The sequence below is a fragment of the Engraulis encrasicolus genome, chromosome 17, assembly GCF_034702125.1.
Source record: "Engraulis encrasicolus isolate BLACKSEA-1 chromosome 17, IST_EnEncr_1.0, whole genome shotgun sequence".
In the NCBI taxonomy this organism is placed as follows: domain Eukaryota; kingdom Metazoa; phylum Chordata; class Actinopteri; order Clupeiformes; family Engraulidae; genus Engraulis; species Engraulis encrasicolus.
The window spans coordinates 13667731-13677061 of NC_085873.1; the positions used below are offsets into that span (position 1 = coordinate 13667731).

At 42.9% G+C, this 9331-nt stretch overlaps 1 pseudogene; it reads right to left on the bottom strand.

The window, feature by feature from the left end:
* Nucleotides 1-1621: 1621 nt before the first annotated feature.
* LOC134467574 (uncharacterized) lies at nt 1622-5669 on the bottom strand (annotated as a pseudogene).
* Nucleotides 5670-9331: the final 3662 nt, after the last annotated feature.

Here is a 9331-nt window from a genome sequence, read left to right on the forward strand (position 1 = left end):
CATCTGTATCAGGAGGAGATATCTCTCCCAAGGGTGTCTCAAACAAGTTACCACTTAGGCCTATCTGAACTATTGTCTTGTATGCAGGGCTTTGAACCGGTTCAAGGAACGAAAACGAAAACCAGGATTTTTTTGTATTTTACAGGGAACAGAAACGAAACCGGAAACGTTATTATTTTTTATGTTCTGGAACGGAAACACTTATTTAAAAATAATGGTAACCGGTTAATACCGTTCCTCAAACTAAAAAAAAAAGTAATTATTTTCCTGTGCACGTTACCATGACGGCTGAGGTTCACGTCCTGTGTGACATCAGACATTCTCTGACTGAATGGAGAGAGAGCTGTGGATTACAAAGTCTCCACTCCACATCTTAAATAAGAAAAACCACTGTCATACAAAAGGGTAGAGTTTATTGCATCATTGTAAGACATTGCAGAGAAGAGTGTGTAAAGCTCACCGAGAATATTCTACGTTATTGGGCATCCATGGCCGCTTCAAATATGCACAAACTCACAAGTCAGCGTGGAGCGCGCATTTTCATCATTGAGGTTTATTCTCCGCTTAGGTCGTCCCTGAATGACAAAATTCTGGAGGATATTCTTTTCATCAGCTTGAATAAACAGTTAAAGTACAACAATAAAGTAGGCTGACTCATTTGCACTTCCGTCTTTCTTGGTTAATTAACGTCAGTTAGGCCTATGGGGAGTAATCAGCTGACAGGAACGAAATTAACCGTTCCGGGAACAATATTTTTTAATATATTGGTGGAACTCACACCAGAAACGTTATAATTCCGTTTCGATTCGGAACGGAACGTTTGGAAAAAAATAACGGTTCAAAGCCCTGCTTGTATGTTTATTCTTCTTGTTATCTGAACTATTACCTTATCTGGTTTACATTAGTGATTACTTGTTAGTGGACAATAAAGGCATACCACCACTGCTAGCAGACTGGGCTTGTATCACTTCTGTAACATCTCTGTGATGAGCAAGATCCCCATTCTGCTGCAGAATGTTAAATGCTACCTCTGTCTCCTGTGTGGGTTTTCTTTCAGGTTAATTTTGATAAGGTGATACAGTGAATTTATTCACAGTCTGCACACTGCGAAATAAGTTCCAAAAAATGAAATGTATTAAATTAAAACAGCAATGTTTTGATAACCCTAGGGCCATGTAATATTGGATAAAAGACCACCAAACGCTGTCATTTGTAGTCAGTCAGTTTATTTGTCCACACTAAAGACATTTTCATTTCTTGTCATATAGGCTATTGTAAGCAATGACTGACCTGTCAGCCTTTCAATGGTGTCCTACTACTGTACAGTTGCACAAAAGCATAAATGCAAACTATCCATTTGCCTATTTACCTATCCAATCCTATTTTGATTAATTGCAGAAAATGTAATAATATTAGACACATGATGTCTTGTTAGCATACAGTACGCACTGAAAATATTATGTCTGACAAAATGTTCTCTTCATGTTCTTTTAATAATCTGATATGGGTATAGAAAATGATTAAGTAAAAGTATAGGCTACTTAACTGTATTCAGTTTCCATTAAACTTAGACTTACAGTAGACCTCTTTATTGCCCATTAAACTTACATGAAATGGAAAATTAGCTTTGGTGGCACAACGACACACAAGAAAAACACACATCACACATTACCCTTTAGGCGGGAACATCTATCTGTACTACCCTGGCCAATGTCAGGACAAGTGCGAGCTGCCGCTGCTGCTGCCACCACCCCTGCCCCTGCCACTGCCGCTGCCCCAGACCCGTTATCCACGCTATCAGATTGCATTATTGCTTTAAGGCCAGCAGGTGTGAACAAAGTGTTTAGAAGACTAGTTAGGTCACTCAGGCCAGTCTTCCCAAGAATTTTGTAATTGCATTCAAACATATCTATCTCCCTCTGCATCATACTGACTAGTTTTTTTTTGTCTTGTGCATAGTCATCTTTCATGGCCTCTGTTTGGCCACCCTTTTGGCCACCCTTTTGGCCACCCTTTTGGCCACCCTTTTGGCCACCCTTTTGGCCACCCTTTTGGCCACCTTTAGTATTCGTGTTCTCTTTCTCTTTAGAGTCTAGGTCTTCAAGACTACACCCATGAAATCCTCTCCTAGACTTAAAAAGCCAAGTGCCTCCTTGTGCCATGGGATGAGTCTTTTCAGTATAAAAATCAATGTAGTTGTTTTGATCATGCTTGTAACCAGCGAAACTCATGAGGAACAATGGGAAATTACGGAAATTTCGAACAGATTCTGCAAACACAGCAGCCATGAAATATTGCCCTGCGTATGCACAATTTGTGTCACAGTGCCGGTCAATGAATGTCTCATCACAGAACTTGTTAAATTCAAAAGCACTAACTTTATCTCTTATATGCTCATATCTGTGTATCTCGTGGTCAATATGATTCCAATACGTATTAAGAAATCCTTGATCATGTGGTTCACATTGTCCCAACAAATAAGCATAAATGTCTTCATTGTGTACCCTGTAGAGGTAATTATTTAGAACATAATAGCTGTCAGCAGATTGTTCGTTTCCTTTCTTGTCAGTTTTGTATGCTTTTTTAGCATGATACCAGATTTCTCACACAACATCCTGAACTGTAGTAATCCGTATGGCATTTTGCGGTTCCCTTTTACCGTTAACAAGGTAGATACATTCCACATTTTCACGATCCTCAACATTAAAATCCTGGTGAAAAATTCCCCATGTAAGAGCTTCTAAATCTATGATGCACTGTACATTTACTTTTTCTATTTGTTCTTCGTCCAGGTTCAGGTCCAGGAATGGCTTTCGTTGGTTTGGCCAATTGGGAGCACTAAACTTGGAGTTTTCATAATATTTCTCGATATATTGTGGGCCATTAAGGGCCTGGCCTTGATAATGAGGAATGACCTGCCCCCTCTGGCTCCCCTCCACCCTGGTCAGCAGGTGTCCTGCTCTATCCAACCAGGCCACGACTTTATTACTCTCATCCCCTTGCCTCCAGACAGGCCGACCTTCACCCCCCTCCCTGGTCACTATCTCCCCAGCGCGAGTGACAGAGAGGGCAGAACGATGGAGGTGCAGTGTAGCCTCCAAACGGAGGCGCCTGAGTCCTTGCAGCAGCTGAGTGGCAAACGCTAGTTCCTTCCCAAGCTCACAGCCCAGCACGCTGACCGTACCCAAATGCCTGTCTACAGTCTCCATGGCTCCCACAACCCTAGCAACCTCCTCTGCCCTGTAGCCCCCTAGCAACACCACCCCATCGCTGGCCCTGCTACCATGACCCACTAGCATTACGTGACTGTCTGACGTCAGACGCACTCTGGTCCCACGTATGACCTGCAGCGCCCCCCTCTGGTAGCTAAGCAGAGTGGACACCGTGGGGTCCTTCTCAAACAGGAAGGAGGCAGACTCCTGCACTACCGGATCATCCTGCAGCATCACAATACTCTGGTGATCGTAAGAGACCTTCTCAGTACTGCTTGTATGTTGGGAACATGTGGCGCTTCTAAAGCCTGGCTGATCGGATTTGCATAGATTAGCATCTGTATTTGTTTCCGTCATTACCGGTACGCTCTCCTCTGGCTTGCTTACAAGTGAGTGCAGGGGTATGACCCTCTGGTTTATGCTGCTATCTTCATCTTTCATGTCACCTGAATCATCCAACGTCAATGGATTGCACTCAGGAGCCCCATTAACCTGTCTGAGCGCACTGCCCTTACATGTCAACACTAGAGATGAATTATGGGTAATGTCCATGACAGTGAGCAAGTTATCAGGAATCATATCATTGAGTGCATGAGTCGCTGGCACTGATGTAGGTGGACCATGGTGCTGCTCAGGACTTCCCAGTCCAGGCTCATCTGGTTTGACGGCTTGGGTGTTCTGTAGACGTTGGTTGTCGGAAAGGCAGCACGGCCTGTGAACAGAGACAGGGAGAAGGTTAGGCACATCTGATGTTACTTTACCCTCCGATGTGCAGATTGGTCAATGTTAACATGATGGAGCAAGAACCTTGTAAAATAACATTCATTTCAGGTGCAGACATGCACACTCACAGTTTGGTCTTCAGTATGTCTATTGGTCCTTGTGGTACGACTGTGCCCTTCAGTTCAATGGTGTCTGTATTGAAAGGGAGAAATATGTCAAAACAACAGCAGTTGACCCAAGGTGTGTTTACACAATGTATAGGGAAAATTGTCAAGAGTCATGTCAGTGTCAGTGACCGTGACATAGAAACCTTCAATTTTTCCAGGCTATGGCATAGGCAAAATGTTGTTAATACTGTATATCCCATGCTATTCTGATATTGCATTGCCACTGAATTCCAAGTTTTACTATACATTTGAGAACTTGAAAAAAAAAATCCAGAAAATACAACATAATAATATGCAAAATACAATAGGATTCATATTAATTTCATACTAGCGTGTATTTAATCAAAACATTTAAAATATCAGTACGTTTAAATTTTTTAAATGTCTATTTTGCCATTTCCTTGAATTGATGTCATTACAGCAGGGGTCCCCAAACTAAGGCCCGGTGGCCGGATGCGGCCCGCCATGCCCATTTGACTGGCCCTTCACCTCTCTGCACCTCAACATTTGAACTGGCCCAAAGAAGCAATCCTCACAGAGAAAAAAAAGATGACATATATTTTTAAAAGATTTTATTTTGTTTATCGACAGGCCTTCCTACAGTTTAATTTTACCAGAAGTTTCTTGTCTTGATAGTTTCTCATCTCACTGTAAACAGGCCTACCATTACTATTGTATCACTCATAAACTGTCAATCACCATATTTTTCTAACCTTCCCCTGCCCCCCTCAAACTACAACCATGGTTCTCTGTTTTCCTAAGATTTACAATATTTCTTCTCAACATAGGCTGTTGCTATTTCATTCTTGCTGTGATTAGTAGAAAGTTACACTTTTATAAAAGCCAATCAGCATAAAAGGAAACCTCTCAGATAGATTTTTTCTTCTAAGTTTCGGAGTTTCAACGTCATTTTCAAACTCAAATATAGGCCTACAGTTCCTTGTAGGTATGTACAAATATTTTTCTCTTGAAAGTTCCTCGATCTCATGATTGAAAATTATTTTCTAGATTTAAGAGGCCTGCTGTTCAGACTGTGATGATATGTCTTCTATGGTCATTGGTTTTTGCAAAAGTGTTTTTACTAATCTCAGGAATCGGCTAACAAAAAAACAAGACCCTGTGTTCAGTAGAAATATGTCTTCTGAAGACATAAGCAGAGCACAGCAAAATACTGCAATAACATGTTTAAAGGGACTTCTGTGAAGACATGGGGTCATGTGCATTAACATTATGCTGCACATCACACTAATTCATGCACCATCTTACCAAATATAAGTATTCAATAGGCCTAAAACTGTTAAGCTATGCCCTAGAGAACTTTGCAGAAAAACAATGGCTGAATAAAATCGACACCCCCCCTTCCCCCCATAAAACGGTCTGTTCCATTGGCATGGATTGACCCATAGCTAAGTATGAGACAGTGCTGGGAAGAGAGGGTTAGCAGTGTAAAAAATCCCTCAACCCATTCCCCAGAAATATCGAGCCATGATGTACCTGTACCAGTGGCAGCAGCAGTGGTGGAGGGCAGAGTGCCAAGGACCAGCATCAGGAGGCCGAGGGTCAACATCTTGCCAAGACGCTGACGAGTCTGAAGAGATGCACTTGCCTACAGGACTAAATATACGGTGGCAGAGCCAACCTGGCATGGCCATGGGCTGTAAAAGTCAGTGGTAGCCAATGTGTAGCTGTCTAGCTATCTTTATGCAAGATAAATTAAACACTGTGTGCGTGCGTGCGTGCGTGCGTGCGTGCATCCTTGCACACGCCTGTGTGCATGTGTGCACTGTGTACCTGTACCACGAGAGTCTGTTGAATGGAAGATTTTTTTTTAGAAGACTGTCCTACTTCTGAAGAAACCCACCACGTCTAAATGTCACAGCTTGGCTTCTAGTTGTTTTCTTTGACAGCAGTATTAAGTCAAAATTCCATGTTAATTATAGTTAGAAATACACTATATTACCAAAAGTATTGGCTCACCTGCCTTGACTCAAATGTGAACTTAACTGCCATCCCCTTCCTAATCCAAAGGGTTCAGTATTATCGGTCCACATTTTGTACGTTTTACAGCTTCAGCTCATCTGAAAAGACACTCCACAAGGTTGAGGAGCATATTTATAGGAATTTTTGACCATTTTTCCAAAAGCACATTGGTGAGGTTACACACTGAGGTTGGTCGAGAAAAGCCTGGCTCTAATTCACCCAAAAGGTGTTCTATTGGGTTTAGGTCAGGATAGGTCAAGTTCATTCATACCAATGATTTGGATGCAACTGCTTGGCCATGCAACCCATTCCACGAAGCTCTCTGCATACTGTACTTGGATTTATTTGAAGGTCAGATTAAGTTAGGACCTTTGTTGAAATTAACTGTGCAGAAAGTCAACCTCCTCTTTGCACTACCGTATGAGCCTCTTCTCTGTAAATTTACGAGTCGCTGTCGTTCCATTTTTTAATGCTGACAATTGAGTGTTGAATATTTCAGGAGAAAGGAAATTGGTGGCATCTAGAGCATGACACGGGAGTGGATTTTCACTCCCGTCCCATCCCGGTCCCAGAAAAAAAATCCCATCCCGTCCCGGAGTGGAGTAAAAGAAACAAATCCCATCCCATCCCGTCCTGAAAAGAATGTCTCCCAATCCTGCCCACTCCCACTCAAAATCAATCCCACTCCCGTTTCATAGGCTTTTTAAATGAAAAAATAAGCAAGCATTCCCGCTCTCATTCATTTTTATTCCCGCTCCTGCCCGCTCCCATTCATCTTTATTCCCGCTCCTGCCCACTCCCGTTCATCTTCAAAATTTTGACTCCCATCCCGCGGGAATCCCGCAGGACCTGCGGGACCCACGGGAATTCCTGAAAAATGTCATCCTCTAGTGGCATCCTATGGCAGTTCCATGCTGGAAATCAATTACTGAGCTTCCTTCACAATGTTTACTAATAAACTGTCGGCATGCCTAGGTGCTTGATTTTATACACCTTTGGTCAGGCCAAGTGAGTAGGGAACCAGATCATTAGTGAATAGGCCTACTTTTGGTAATGGAGTATATCTTTAACCTCTACAAATAAAGCCTTGTCCAATAATTATCCTACTAGCTGTAGCATTAGAAAATGCACAGAGTATACAAAATGGTCAGTTTTCATGACCTGAATGACCATGTGGGCAGTCTCTTTTACAGTAGGGTGGAATTTGAATAGACGTTTTCTATGTCAAGTAGGCTATTATGACTGGACTTACAATGAACAGAGCTGCTATCATATGAGCCGTACATCTGAATTGAACAGAAAAAAGTTAATCATCAGTTAGTAGTAGTAATGTGTCATCTTCAGTTAGGCTATCAGGCACTTGTCACCCACTTTATGGCTGTGCCTTTGTGCACTGTCCGTGAAAACGTAGTCCTATCACACCACATTGACACACACCACTTCACAGTTCAGTAGAAGTGGCAGCACAGAAGATTAATAAAACGTGTAATTATGCAAATATCATGGGGCGCTGACTGTGTCCACATAGTGCCAATGTAGCCGTACCATAAGTGGGCAACATTGGATGGATTAGTAGAGTAGAGTAGAGTAACATTTATTAATCCTGAAGGAAATGAAGGTGTCTAGTAGTATACATTTTAGTTATTGCACAGGTACACCGGGCTCAGGCCCAGGCGCCCAAAAACCAAGGGGTCCCTGAAGCCCAAGCTTCTATAGTATTTGCTTTCTCACACTGCGTTAAATATTGCTTCTTATTTCCAAATCTTCTCCAGAGTTCTCCCCCAAACACCTAACAACGATACGTCGGGTGTCCAATTTGTAGGCAAAGACCCTGCATCTTTTTGGAAACTATACTGCAGCAACATCCATGGAGAGGGGCATTTCTTGCTTTTTGGCCGAGGGGCCCATGGAGTCGTAATCCGCTTTCCTGCCCTCTCTCAAACGGCCCTCAGAGGTTTGGCCAGCAGCCAGCAGTCTTCAAGGGGCCAGGGTGATGCGGGTGATATCAAACATACAATTAAATTCAGTACAAAGGTCGTAACATTGCTGATCCAGCCCTCAATGCTACACAGACATAACCATGCAACCATTTCTGTGTGACACTAACACCATGTATGCGCTGTCCGTATTGTTCCTGGGCCACAGGGGAGAGGAGATCTTTGAGCATACATACTGTACATACATAGCCTACATATTACTGAGAAAGGTGCATTATGGCAATCCAAGAAAAGTGTCTTGACAGGGTGTACAGTGTGATACTGAGGGAGGAGAGGCACTGAGGGAGGGGAGATGAAGGCATCCAGGGAGGGGGTGGAGTGAAAGCACGTGGAAGGAGGTGGTGGGGGAGACATGACGAGGAAGGAGTTAGAGACAGAAGGGATAGGGAGGAGACGCGAACAGGGAGGAGGGATAGGGAGGAGATGCGACCGGGGAGGAGGGTGGAGGTAGAGGAGGATGGTGGAGCTGCTCTTCTCTCCTCATCCCCACACAGGGTCAGTTGGAGGACATGCAAAATGGGGGACATGCTCTGAGAAGGCCTTTGAATACCCAGACATTACAGTAGACACAGTGGTAGAGGTAGGCTACAGTTAGGCCACTGGTCACGGGTTGATAATGAAATGAAGAGAAAGCTATCTGGGTGATTTAATCTAAATTGTTATAAAATCGTTGATGGAGAGAGAGAGGGAAATAAAGTAAGCAGTTACATTTTATTTCACATCCGATGTATTTGATCTAACTCAGGAACTGCATCGTAACAAACAAAGTGATCTTCTTTAATGGATACAGAGCCTGCAATTCTACAAAACACAGGGGAAGATGAGCAAAGCTACTGAAATACATGTTACAGTGGAGGGTAAAGTTATTATGCAACTAAATGGAAGCTTTACACAGAACCACAAATTCTGAAACACAGAGAGAGAGAGATTTTGCGAGAGCCAGGTTTTGGTTCGGCAGCAACCCCTTGATATGTCAATATTACATTTGTAGGCCTACAATTTCAGCTTTCAGACGCTAGGTGGCAACAAATCCACGATCATCATCTCTTCTCGTGTGTGTGTGTGTGTGTGTGTGCGGGCTAGTCTCATTTCCCAGGTGTATCAAAGGAAATGTTATGACTTACTAAAGCCTAAAAGCTTTCAAATTCCTTAGTCACACTTTGGTGCGTGAATAGGTTGGCAGGTTAAAGCATTGGGAATTTTAAATATATACCCACCATGCCTTACCAATAATTCTCTCTGGCTGATGTCA